At 40.7% G+C, this 14,627-nt stretch overlaps 1 pseudogene; it reads left to right on the top strand.

Annotated features, from left to right (window-relative positions):
* The first annotated feature begins 5,673 nt into the window (after positions 1-5,673).
* Positions 5,674-14,357, top strand: LOC132680537 (MKI67 FHA domain-interacting nucleolar phosphoprotein pseudogene; annotated as a pseudogene).
* The last annotated feature ends 270 nt before the right edge of the window (positions 14,358-14,627 follow it).

Raw genomic sequence — 14,627 nt, 5'->3', positions numbered from 1 at the left:
TCCATCTGCAACCTTAATCCCTTTTTGTCACATAAAGTAACAGATTCCCAGGTTCCAGGAAAAAAGACTTGGACATCTTTGGGGGTTATTATTTGCCTAGCACTCTACATCTCTCAAATAATTCATGGAAGGTACAAAAAGATCTATTTTACCAAATACTAATTTTTGGAGTACTTATAATTTTTTGACTCAAGGCAGCAGCTCTCAGACTTTTTCATCTTGGATCCTTTCTACGCTCTTAAAATTCTTAACGACCCCAAAGAGGTTTAGTTAATGTAGGATGTATCTATTGATGTTTAGTGCATTAGGAATTAAAACTGAGAGGGGCACCTGGGTAGCTCAGTCACGTGAGCAAAGGACTCTTGGTTTTGGCTCAGGTCATGATCTCATGGTTTGGTGGGTTGGAGCCCTGCATTGGGTTCCATGCTGACAGTTTGAAACCTGCTTGGGATTCTTTGTCTCCCTCTCTCTCCATCCCTCTCCCACCCACGCTGTCTCTGTTTCTCTCAAAATAAACAAATTAATTGAAAAAAAAAAGGAATTAAGGCTGAGAAAATTTAAATACATTTATTGATTCATTTTAAGTGTCTGTAATAAATATTGTGTCTTAATGCAAATAACATTTTAATTTAAAATAAATATATTTTCTAAAAGAAAATTTTAGCAAGAAAAGGAGCATTGTTTCACATTTTTGCAAATCTCTTGGTCTGGTTTGATAGAAGACAGCCAAGTCTCATATTTGATTCTTTATTCAATCTTTCACAATATACTGTTTTGGTTGAAGTGTATGAATAACATCCAGACTCACACAGATGTGTAGTTGGAAAATGGGGGGATGGGTGTTGCAATTATAGATAATTGTGGATATACTCCTTTCATACTATGCCAGAATTTGACAAGTGAGACGGGTGGTAGTTTTTATTATTTATTGATTTATTTACCTATTTATTCATTTTTATTAAATTTTTTTTAAAATATTATTTTTGAGAGAGAGAGAGAGAGAGAGAGAGAGAGAGCGTGTGCACACAGGAGTGGAGGAGGGGTAGAGAGAGAGGGAGACACAGAATCTGAAGCAGGTTCCAGGCTCTGAGCTGTCAGTATAGAGCCCAACTTGGGGCTTGAACTCACGAACCATGAGATCATGACATGAGCCGAAGTCGAACCCTTAACCGACCAAGCCACCCAGGTGCCTCTATTTATTTTTAATATTAGAATGTTTTTTCTTTTAAAGAGAGAGATCAGGCAAGCTTGGGAGAGGACAGAGGGAGAGAGAGAGAGAGAGAGAGAGAGAGAGAGAGAGAGAGAACATTAGACATTAGGCCGGCTCCACGATCAGTGTGGAGTCCAACATAGGGCTTGACATCACAACCGAGAGATCATGACCTGAGCCAAAATCAAGAGTCAGATGCTTAACTGATTAAGCTACCCAGGTGCCCCACAGATGGTAGTTTTTAAAAAAGTTTAATTGCTAAGCACACTTGGGTGACTCAGTTAAGTGTCTGACTTGATTGCTCAGGTCATGATCTCACGGTTTGTGGGATCGAGCTCTGAGATGTGCTCTGTGCTGACAGTGCAGAACCTGCTTGGGATTCTTTCTCTCCATCTCTCTGCCATTCCCCCCTACCCTCCCCCCCCAATGCACACTCTCTGTCTCTCAAAATAAATAAAGATTAAAAAAATAAAAATTTAATTGCGATGTGGACTATGAAAACATGTCAACGAGCATTTTGTGATCTATTACTCTAACATCCAATGGTCTTGCATTTTGAATAAATCTTTCACTTATGCATGATTTTATAATACTGTTCATGATAATTTGGAAAATATTGATTCATAGAGTTAGAAACATCTTCCAATTGTCAAATTTTTAGCACAACATCAAAAAGTCACTTTCGTTAACATCACTACTAATTTTATCAGAAAAAAACTAAGCTTTGAAAAGCTCACACTGACAGTATGAATTTTCTAAATTTCTGTTTTTCTCTTGAAAGGTCAGACTTTATTACTGGCAACAAATCTGCTTTTTGCCCTGTGTGGGCACTTGTACTAAAGGTGCAAAACCAGCAGTGAATGAAATGGTCGGTTCCTGCCCGTGAATCATGGCAGTGACAGCAAACTGAACAGTCATGGCACTCTTCCCCACCCCACGCAGTAAAAGCAAAGAAACAAAAATCATTTTCACTTAAATAGGTTCATGATGAAATGGCAAAAATTATTAATTTTATTAAATCTCAACCCTTCAGTGCATGTTTCTAAAACTATTCCTTAGTAATGAAATGACAAGTACATATACTGACTTCTGCCATGTACCAAAGTATGATGGTCAGCCCCAAGAACAGACCTTGTGCTGCTGTGAGATTTTTTTTTTTTTGGTAGACCTGAAAAAATGGCAGACAAACTGTAGTTCTTTAGACTTGGGTATTGGGCAGATATTTTCTTAAAAATGAGCGAAATAGGTCAATCACTTCAAGGAGAATAGTGAACAGTGAAAAAGGCACACAATATCTCAGCTTTATTATAAAAATATTCTGGCCATATGGAAAGTTCTTGGAGACTTCCAGCGTTGCTGTAAAATACTCTTGGAAAAGCTTTTTATTTTTTTCTACAGGAGAAGAGGAAGAGTCTTACCTTTGCTTACCTTAGGACCACTGCATTTATCCAATTATCTAGTCATCAGATTATCTTTGTCATGAGAGAACCAGGGAGGACAGAGGCAACTTATGGTTAGGAAATCGGAATCACAAAAGGCTTGGGGAATGAATGGGACCCAAGATAGCAAGGTAGAAGGACCCAAGTTATCTGCTACCATAAAGATACTCTAGCCAGGAGCCAGCCTAAAGGCAGCAGGTTCCATGTAAAGTTGAAAAGGATAAGGAAACTCATGACAAAGAAAGGTTCATCTTTGTTCGCTTTGCATGACCCAGGTGGCTGAGCTTTTGGGGACACGTGCTTCTTCACACAGGTGGAGAGAACGAGGTCTATCTGATAGTCTGATTGTCAGAGTTCAATGAGATAATGAATATAAATGGACTGACATGGAGTGGGTGTTCAGTAATGGAACCTGTTATCAGTATGACTTGACTAGCTTACACTATGCCTCTGTGCTCTCTAGATCTTCCTGCAGACAGTGCTCCTTGTTGTTTGGAGACCCATGGTGTTTAGGACCCACATGTGCCAGATAAACCATTCCTTCTTCCCCCTGGACCCTGACTCTGCATCACACTGTGGGTTTGTCCCATCCTAGCTCACTCCCTATCATGTCTACCCCACATGATTCCTTGCCTGGGGAAATACACTCATCAGTGCTCCTCTGAGGGGGGTTCACCCCCCGGGATCAGGAGCAGCCCCCACCTCCCCCCACCTGCTAGCACACCTTTGTCTTTACCAATTAGCTTGTGGCTTGGGGCAAGTCAGGATCTTCCCATGTCAGTGTGATTGGTACTTCTCAGATGTAGGGTCAGAACTTCCCCTTTTAATGGATTAAACTGTTGTTTCTGATAGAATGTAATCTTGAAGCTATATGCTCCTCATGAAGGAAGTGTCAGCCCCATTTTAGAGACTGTCAACAAGAACCATGCCACAATTTTTACTCACTGTAACTGCCAAAGTGCCAAGCACTTCACGGATGCCGTCTCGTTTAATTCGCCTGAGTCCCTGCCGGGCAGATGTGGTGATGCCCTTTCCACGTGGAGCCTGGGGTTCTGGGGTTTGGTGAATGGGTGAGAGCCAAACCCTGAGCTGGTGAGAGCTGGTTTTGAGGAAAGTTGGATTTCCAGCCAAAGCTGGTCTCATTTTTACAACACTCTGCCCCTTTTCCCAACGACAAGCAAGTTGCTATGCTTTTCTTCACTTACTTTAGTACAGTCACAATTAAAATTCACATTTCCTTCTGGAGTGCTGTTCATCTTTGCTGAAGTAGCAGCTTCCTGACATAATTTCTGACCAGAGACTCTCTGTCAAGTTTTTAGCAGTTTTGGGGAAAAAAAAAACCCTTCAAACCTTGTCTCACTCATGGTGTGATGTCCGCCTGTGCCTGTGCAAGGTGGCTTCATTCATCCACCGCGGGCGTCAGGGGTTGGCGGTGTCTTGGAGACACGGTCGGGGTTGGCTTGCCGCTGGGGTCCCAGCTTCCAGACACCACGGTTGCTCAGCTGGCCTGTCCTGAGTCAGCAGTGGTGAGGCAGCAAGCAGTCAGCTCTGGGGTCACACTTGGGCAAGCTGGTCCCTGCCCAGGGTTCACAATACCATTAATGTGTGAGGGGTCACGGTCATTGTCCCTGGACGACAAGGAGAAGGTTTGCATAAGCAAACTCCCTGGTGGGGAATGTGTTTTTCTTTTTTTAATGTTTACTTATTTTTTAAAGAGAGAGAGAAAGAGAGAGAGAGACAGAGAGTGAGTGGGGGAGGGGCAGAGAGCGAGAGAGAGAGAAGGAGACACAGAATCTGAAGCAGGCTCCAGACTCCGAGCTGTCAGCAAAGAGCCTGATGTGGGGCTCGAACTCATGAACCGTGAGATCCTGACCCGAACCAAAATCGAATGCTCAACCGACTGAGCCACCCAGGCGCCCCTGGAATGCGTTTTGAAAGCATTGCTGGCAGCATTTCTGCACTGAAGCTCCATTGAGGGTCTGGATTTTCCTAATAAAAATAACTCCTGGGCTAGGAGGCCTGTTCTGTTTTGCACTCTGACTCTTGCCCTGCTGATGTCACCAGGCTTAGCCACATCTCTGATGCGCTCCGGCCAGCCGACACTGAAGTCAAATGCTACCCACTTCACGCAATAAATACAATGCAGCCCCAAGGGAGTTTATTTATTCCACAGCCAGATGTTCAGGCCTCAGTACCTCTTCCTGAATCAGAAAAGTAGTGTTTTCCTATTTGTCTCTCTTCAACTAATCTGACATTCTTCAGGCACTAGGTGTAACTGCTGAGTCGTAATGCTTCCTTTCAAACTTTAATCAGGTACACGAGGCAGATGTGCTGGTCTCCCGTGAGTTTCTCGTCATTTATAAGTGCCAGTTTGTAGTTTTAATATCATCTCAAATGTCAGGGTTCTGGCATGATTCTAATTTTAGTCCCTTTCTATCTTTCCTCCATTGTTTATGGAAATGGCATAAACACCCCCTGCTTGGCAAGGACGTGCTAAGCATTTGGTCACATGTGTCTTCATCTGCCTTCTTGAAGACTTTTACTTTATTTTTATTTTTATTTTTTAATTTTTAATCTCAAGGGAGATTACCTTCTAGACAAGAGATGTTTCGTTGGTTCCTGCGAGCAGATGTTGGGAGAGCAGGATACACTCTATTGTACAAGTTTTCATGCTTTGGATTCCTCGGCACCGTGGGGCAGTGAATGTTATTAAGCTGTAATTAACGAGCTGGTGCACTTATTGGATGTGGTAGTTGGCTTGTCATTTGACTTCATCAAGTAGCGCTTTCTTTCCTCTTGTGGCTCCAGTCCAGGATGGTCTGGTGGTTCTGTGGTGTCCTCCTGTCATTGCCCTTTCATCCTTACCTTTCGGGTTTTGTCTTCCCTCTCGTGACCTCCTGGGTGCAAGACGGGCAGGACGGAGGCTTCAGCACCAGTTCCACATTCATGCCCCGGCCTGGAGGGAGAGGAAGAGTCAGCAGGCTGCCTCCTTCAGGGGCTCTATCTGTTCTTATGTGGGAGAGGATGGCGTCTCCACGGGTTCCTGCCTCCCTCACCTGGGGCCAGAACCATCTCGTGACTCTGTTCCCCACCCCTGCACCCCTGCTCATGCATGGGAGCTGTGAGACTATTTCCGGCAGCACTGAGTGCTGCCCTGAACAAAACCGGGATTCTTCAGGAAGCAATCGGAGGGATACGGCTGTACCATCTGCCTAAGATCTCCGTCTTAACTTAATCCTCTTCTGAGCCTCATGATCAATCTTCCTTTCATCTGGCCCTGCCTTTGGGTAGTCTTGGTGTTCCAGTTTCTGATATACGCTTCCCTGGACTCTCAGTGTTTTTCTCATTAACCTTATGCCATTTGTCACTCAGATTCCTTAACAGGCGGAACACGGTGCAAGAACGTCACGTATCTAGACTTCATCTTCAAGGCTATGGGCGCACTGCCCTGCCTATATCCACAGTTCTTCATTCTGGGAACAAGATACAGCCCAGGCTTGTCTCGTGTCCATGACACGAGCCTCCTCATTTTCCAGTCCATGTTTCCATATTGAGCCCCAGCATCTAAATTTTTATGGGATTTATCCCGTTAGAAAATCAGCACTTGTATCACTCATCCTGAAGTTGGCTGTGTTCTTGGGACCATTGGAAAGCTATATATCCCATGACCTATAAATACCTCTTAGAAAGTCTCAAAAGCTTAAAGCAGTGGTCCCCCCTTGGGGCCACAGAAGGCGGAACTCATGCCAGGTGTTTTCTGTATTATGTGCGTAAACGCTGAGTACACTCAGACCACATGCCTTAATGTATTTGAATCGTCGGGAGGACCTGGGAGAGGGCTCAGATTGAGGATTTGCCCTGTAGTCAAGCTGCTATTCTGGTGTGACCTTGGTCAGGGAGGGCTGATGCAATGATCTGGACAGGAAATCCGAATTGGTAAATTTCTTTCCAAGTACGACAACTGCGGGGTAGAAACTTTGGATTCTAGAGGTAGAAGGGCATCGGGACACCACTGGTTAAATGCCTGTGTTTCACAGATGAGGACACTTAGCCTCAGGGAGAACAAATAGAAGTCAGAAGTTGTACTGGTAATCAGACAGGTCTACACTTGGATTGCAAGTGTTTTCAAGCCTGGTCGTAGGACTGTGTCCGACATTGTTTTTTAGGTGAAAGGTTTTGTCCTTCTGCCCTGTCCCCTTCCCTTAGTGATGCCAGAACAACCAGAAAGTCTGAGTAGCTGAAGAAGAAGCAGATACCTCCGAGGCAGCCAGCCACCTGGTACCAGTAGGTAGAATTAAAACAGTTGTGAAGGCATTGAAGGATCTCAACCCAATCTTACCTATTCTATCCTGTTGAGGGCCTTAGCCTCTCCTCCTTCTGCACTTGAAGAGTATTTTGTTGCTGTGTGTTATATCGTTGCAATTGCTTTATATAATTAACTTGGAAGGGGGGAGAAAAAAAGATGTTGGATTTCAAAAGAAAGTCAGAAGTGTGTTTAGTTCACCTTAGTGACTTCCTTTATTTAGTGCAAAATCTTCCATATACAGAGAGATCAATCACATCACAGGTTTTCTTAATTGCACTTGACTCTTGAGTGCAATTAAAAGCATCGGTGCTGGCCCGTTTCATGCTTATATTCTAAGACTTCATTAGCAGTTGCTGTGGATGGAGTCCTATGCTTCAGAAAGTGCTTTTAAAAGCTAGAGACCTGGATCTCACTTCCCTTTCCTACACCCTGCAGATTCTGGATTAATTGGTCTCAGGTGTGTGCTGGGCATTGGAATTATTAGAAGATAATGAAGCAAATAGTAACAACAACAAGACAAACTCCCCAGGTGATGCTCAAATGCAGTCAGGGAAGAGATACGAATTCTCATGCATTTATCAAAACATTACTTAGATTTAGGGAATCGATTCCATGAATCAATTTTCATGACCTTTAATATGTATTTTATTTATTTGTTTATTTAAAAATTTTTAATGTTTATTTTATTTTTTTGAGAGAGACAGAACACAAGTGGGGGAGGGAAAGAGAGTGAGGGAGACACAGAATCCGAGGCAGGCTCCAGGCTCTGAGCTGCCAGCACAGAGCCCGATGCGGGGTTCGAACCCATGAACCACGAGATCATGACCTGAGCCAAAGTCGGACACTTAACCGACTGAGCCACCCAGGCTCAGTATTTAATTTTCTTATGTGAAATGCTGTGTATAGATGATTTAGTCTGATTCTTCTGAATAAAGACTTAAGTGATCCACAATAAATGTAGATAACGTGCTCAGTGTTATGTCTTCTACAATCATGGTTTGTTATTGCTGCTTTTTAGGGCAAATGAATCAGACTTTACAGAGGGAAAGCTGGACTGAGCTTAAGTAGAAAAGGTGGTCAGATTTCATGTGTCATTAAATTATTCAAATCATTATTTAACAAAAATAATTAGTTCTCGGCAGATCATGATGGTTTCCCCTCAATATTCATTCCCCCTTCTTCTTTAATCATAGAACTTCCACTTGCTAGCTGGGAACATAATTTCCCAGGACAAAAATGAAATTCCCTAATCTCTTTCACAGCTGGTATGGCCATATAATTAAATTCTAGCCAAAGTAATATGAGCAGAGTGGTATAGGCATCTTCCAGTAAGGATCCCTAAAGGGAGGGAGAATACACTTCTGCCCTTTCCTCTTCTACTTCCTTCCGGACACATTGCGAGAGCTGAGGCAGCCATCTTGATCAACAGGGTCTTTGCCATGTGGTGAGAATGGCGGAGATCCTACTGGTTGTGGAGCTCTCATACTTTGTCTACCTGAGAGAGAATAAATCATTTTTTGCTTCAGCCACTGTTATTTTGTGTTTTCTGTCCCATTGAGCTCAAATCAAAGTCGGTGCCCATTTGGAATTATAGTTGGATGTGTCACTATTGATTAGGAGAGAAGCATCCTGAACAGAGGGTCTAAGTCTATAAATGTATTCTGAAAATATTAGGGCCCTAAGGAAGCCATTTTTGTGCTGTTGGTGCTTTTTTTTTTGGAGTAAGGAGCCTTCATTCTCCAGTCTGTTTTCATTATATTTTGGCTTCTCTACTTGTCTTAATATTTCCTCTTTCCATTTTGATGAGTTCTGATCAAAGTCGGCCAAAACAAAAGGCAGAAGAGGTGATAAAGCCTGGTGTCTCAAGAAGGTGAAATTTTGCTTCTCATAGGCCTCAGATACCACATCCTCAAGGCCCACACCTGTCATATGGGTTCTAAGCACAGTGTGTCAAGAACAAAATGACCAATCAAATGCACTAGTACTGAAGATTAACAGAAATTATTTTTCAAATTAGGTCCAGCACATGCGTTCTAAATGGGAATAAACACAGAGTTTTGGGTTTGTGACATCAGTGATTGCATTTGATAAATTAGAATGATTGGGTATTGAAACCAAAAGCACACACATAGGGACCAATATAAAACTCAGCTGAAGGGTATTGAAATTACCTAGACAACTATGTCACTGGATTAGTCAAATAAGAGTACATCACTGGGTCAGAATCAGTCACTCATTGTCAGTGCACAGAAATCAGACGTCTGGGCATGGAGACACAAACAGTGAGAGACAAGCTGTTCACTGTTCACTCCCACGGGCCACCACAGGACTTGGCACATGTCATATGCTCAGTTTGTATGGAAACACTAGATGAATCAATGTATTAGAGAAAATGTCCATCTCAGAATTTAGAAAAAGGTTGAAATCCACAGAGTGTTAAACATGAGCAAAAAATGCATTAAGGGTTAAGAGGAACAAGTTGTAAAAGCAATGGAAAGATCTCACAGTTTGGAGAGAGGAAGTTTAAGACAGGATAATGGTTTCAAAGCATCTGTTGACATGAAGACCTGAACAAAATGGTTTGAATTAAGATGCATTGCAGACTTCCTGATTTACACAGAGTAAATAAGGTACATGGAAAGACTGAATATGATGGAAGAAAAAAAATCAGAAAAAGATTTCACTATGGATTGATTGAAATTTAAAGAGATTAATCAAATTATTTCAACAACAAATGATTCACAATATTTTGATTGACTCAAGCCTGTGGCTGAGGTAAACAGTTTATCATAGAGAATAGTTACAAGACAGCAGAAACTATTTCACTGAATTCGCTAGGTATGTCTAGCTCAAGTTTTACAAATACCTGGGAAACTGCAAAATTCTTCTAATTTTTAGGTACTGAAAGTCAGAGTAATGATTAATTAGATTGGGAATTTGTCTCTATAGTAAAAGATGATCTTGACAATAGAGGGAAATAATGGAGTTTCTATTCTAAGAAACATTCTCCCCCAAGCAATCTTGCCTTTACTGGGACTAGGTAAGCAAATTTTGAAGGTATTCCCTTTGGATTGCCAAAGAATAGTGAACTCGTGAAAATGAAGAAATCTCAGGTTTAAACTCTGAGATAAGGAGGAGATAAGGGTAATAGGCTTGATGAAATCCAAACCCATCCACTGGACCTTCAGTTTTATTTTACTGAGGAGAAGGGGAATATTTTCTTGACTGTGTCTACCCAGGCACAGAGAATGAAATTCATTGAGTCAATTACTTAAGTCATGTATTTTTGCAAGCCTGTTTGGGGGCCACAATTGAGGCAGACTGCCATTCAGATCCCCTGTACACTTTTCCTTTTAAAATTTTATTTCCCTGTATAACTGAAGACTCTATATAACGACAACAAACTGATTTGTTTTCAAAAGGGGCAAAATCAATGATCATGTTCTGCAGAAATAGATGTGAACTGATGAGTATCTGCTTAAGCTTCTCCACCTGAACTTGAGTAGATGACAGCACTTAACTCTTCTCTCTCCTTTTAAAATCCACACAACAGAAGGCTTTCTCAGGTCTAAGCAAAGTCATGGACACTACCCTCTTCCCCTTTTTATAAAACTCAAATGATATGGATCTTTCTCAACTCATCATTATACATTCCCTGCATTGTCAGGCTGTATGCAGAAACTTTCTTTCCCAGCTTTTTCAAACTTGTATGTTAAAGCTCACTTATAAGACCTGCTTTTCCCACTGAACAGTCCAAATAATTAGTAGAATTTTCAGATATGTTCTGGGCAATTATTTACACGCTTTACATATTAATATAGTTTTAGAATGAAGTGGGCAACTTTCTTCACCGTCCACTTTACTGAAACAAGAAAGGTGAAAATATACCATCAAACTTGACTAAGGATATAGAGATTTAAAATTCACGGTAGACCATCAATAGCCTTAAAAATGGTTTAGGCACGGGGTGCCTGGGTGGCTCAATTGGTTAAGCATCTGACCTCAACTCACGGCATGATCTCATGATCAGTGGGTTCGAGCCCCGCATCAGGTTCTGCGCTGACAGCTCAGAGCCTAGAGCCTGCTTCAGGCTCTGTGTCTCCCTCTCTCTCTGTCCCTCCCCTGCTCATGCTGTCTCTCTCTCTCTGAAAAATAAAGAAACATTAAAAAAAAGTGGTTTAGGTACATTTAGACAATAATTGTGGGAACTTGAATGTTGACATTGTTATGGCAATAGAATCATTCATAACCGGAAGTCAGTTAGAGATGATCTCTTTCAAGCTTTCCATCTATTTTTGGATTAAAGTAATATTTATATTATTATATCACCTTATAAAACATTTGAGAAGCACAGAAAACACCAGAAAGAAAGAAGAAAACACCACAGAAATCTCACCTCCCTGAGATGCAACAAATATTTTCCACATTTTTTTCCTGTATCTCTCCCTTTCTCCCCTACTTCCTCCACATTTCCAGATCACAACCCGGAAAGTTACTACACTATTGGCAGTGACGTGTTTTATCACATCTCTACCAATGTTATGGTATCATATTTGCAAGTTTAATTGGTCCGAGTAGTATTTCATCGTTGAGCAAACATTTCTTTAATTACTGGCCATGATGCATTTCTTTCCCCTCCAAATGTTTAGCCATTGCAACCTTCTCTTCCGTGAACTTTTGGTTCTGTCTGTTCTCCAGGTGCCTATCAGGATCTTAGTACTTTTGTAACTAAATTTGTAATTTGTCATATATGTTGCATGTACTCTGCGAAAATTGAAAACATTTTAGTTGGTAGTGTATTTTATTGTATTAGTAATTATGTCATCTTTCATTCTTTGCCTGTATACAATGCTTCTTAGCAATCCTCAATTTGTATTCTTTCAAATTTTTGTATCCTTAATAATTATTTTGTTAAATTCCAAGCTTAAGGTTTTAATTGAAATTATGTTTAACCTATATGTCAAGTTGCAAGACATTAACACATCCAGCAACATGGACACTTCTGATGACTTATTCAGATTTTCTTTTACATTGTTTAAAACATATGGCAGGGAAAGAGATGTTTTCTCAATGAAGCACCTTGGAAAAAAGTCAACAGTTTAAAAATAAACACTCTTGTAAAATTTACAAATTTTAATGCAAGGTTATTATTGGTATATTGAAAACACTATTGATTTTGTGTATTTATCTTATGTGTATCCGCTTGGCTGAACATTATGAATTAGGAGAGTTTTTTCAGCTTATTTATGTAGATTTTATAGATATACAGCCACATTAGTTCTAATAATGACACTATTCTCTCTTCCTAATTATTGTCATCTGTTTTTAGATTTGTAGTAGCATCCAGAACAATGCTAAAAAAGAATGATGATTACAGCCTTCCTTTAATGAGGTTGACTCTCATTGACTTAATACTGGCAATGGCTTTTGGTATGAAATTGTTACTGTGTCTCATGTTTTTAATTCCTAGACTTTTTAAAGCTTATAAAACCAAGAATAATGATTAAACTTTATTAAATATTTTTTAACCCCACATTGAGGCAACTACAAGGTTTCCCTTATTTGAGTTAATAACATTTCAATTCTAAAACCTTTATTAAAGCATCCAGGCATTTGTACTTAATTTTAGTGGATTATAAATTTGCTAGTATTTCAGTTAGGACTTCTTTATATACCTACATAAATATATGAGCTTGATTTCTCATGAATTTATTTTACAATGTATTTCTCTCTTTTTTTAGTCTGTTATTAAATATTGGGACAGTTTTTTAATATTCAAGAATTTTTTTGTATTATATGAACAAATTAATTTATAATATAGTTTTATAATCAAATAATCTGGCTTCTATAATTTCTGCTTTTATAACTATGGAATTGAGATTTTTTGGCTAAGTTTAATATCAGTCTGCCAAATTTCTACTGATGATTTTTTTTTTTTTTTTTGTAGAATGCAGCTTGATTTAGACTGATTTTTTTGATTGCATTATTCTAATTATCTATGTCTTTTGATCTACCTGATTGGTATATTAAAATATTCTCTCTCTCGAGGAGTCTGGGTGGTTCAGTCGGTTAAGCATCCACTTTGGCTCAGGTCATGATATCGAGGTTTGTGGGTTCAAGCCCCCCGTCGGGCTCTGTGCTGACCGCTCAGAGCCTGGAGCCTGCTTTGGATTCTGTGTCTCCCTCTCTCTCTGCCCCTCCCCTGCTTGTGCTCTCTCTCTGTGTCTCAAAAATAAACAAACATTAAAAAAAAAAAAAAGGTTCTCTCTCTGTATATGTATATATATGATCACTTAAAAATATAAAATATAGCGGGGGAGCCACGTGGAGCTCTTGGGCTTGGAAGCTGTCGCCAAGGCCCTGTTCCTGTCGCTGAACACGCAGGAAGTGGCCAAGTTTCAGAAGGAGGTGGTGCAGGCTTGCAGGGGTGCAATCCAGTGACAGGAGAAAGCAAAACTTACTCCTGGAGTAATCTATGTGGGCCACTTACCTCCAGCACTTTATGAAACCCAGATCCCAGCGTATTTCTCCCAGTTTGGTACTGTTACAAGATTCAGACCGTCCAGAAGCAAACGGACTGGAAATAGTAAAGCTATGCCTTTGTGGAGTTTGCATCTCAAAATGCTGCCAAGATAGTTGCTGAAACAATGAACAACTACCTTTTTGGTGAAAGGCTCTTAAGGTGTCATCTTATACCACCTGAAAAAGTGCATGAAGAACTTTTCAGACGGTGGCATATTCCATTTAAAAAGCCATCCTATCCAGCACTGAAGTGGTATAATCAGAATCGGACGCTTCTTCAAAAGCTACAGACAGAGGAGCGACTTAAGAAGAAAGAAAAATTACTCAGGAAAAGAATTGCTGAAAAAGGAATTGATTATGATTTTCCTCTACTAATTTTACGTAAAAAGAAAAAGAAAAAAGAAATGCTTCAGACACTGGTCTTCAGAAATCTACAAAAAGCCAGGTCAGGTCTTACCAAAGGAGAAGAAGAAAAAGAATTCATTCACTCCTAGCAGTCCTGAGCAGACTGTGGCTAGCCAGGGCCCCACACCAGTTTGCACACCAACAGTTTTGGAGAAACGAAAATCTGAAGTGGCTAAAATGAATGTTGATGACAAAGATAATGAAACAGTTTTCAAATAGCCTGTACCTGGTGTAAAAGAGGAAACACAAGCGACTCGAACACCTACACGCTCAAGGAAAAAAAAGACGAAGAAAAGGCAGTCAGTGATTCTAAATGTATGATATTTCTTCTGAAAAATGTGATTTTATTGTGAGGCCTAATTCTTTGTATTGAACTACAAGCGATGGAATGCAACCATTGACAAAGTTCTTGGAGGAAAAACTGGCGGTTCGCATCAGTAAGGAAAGCAGTCGGTAACTGGCTTGCCTGTCCTTGCTGGCGTAGACCAGCGTGCAACATCTGGGCTCACCCTGCCTCTTTGTCCTGGTCTCTAGCTTCCTTTGCAGATTTCATAGCTGTCTTTAGTTACTCTTCCTGGATAGAAAAGTCACCATTTACTGCAGCTTTTGTTGTTACCGTCGAATAAAGAAAAGAAACTCTTGCTTGACTATCTACCTGGTTCTCTGTTAGCCTGTGCATGGCCAACCCGTACGGGCGCTTGAACATCATGTGGTGGAAACTGGAAGTTAAATTACACGGAGAGTC

This window comes from Panthera onca, chromosome A1, assembly GCF_046562875.1.
Source record: "Panthera onca isolate mPanOnc1 chromosome A1, mPanOnc1 haplotype 2, whole genome shotgun sequence".
In the NCBI taxonomy this organism is placed as follows: Eukaryota; Metazoa; Chordata; class Mammalia; order Carnivora; family Felidae; genus Panthera; species Panthera onca.
Note: the sequence above shows the minus strand (reverse complement) of the source record. Positions and strands in the feature narration are given on the sequence as shown.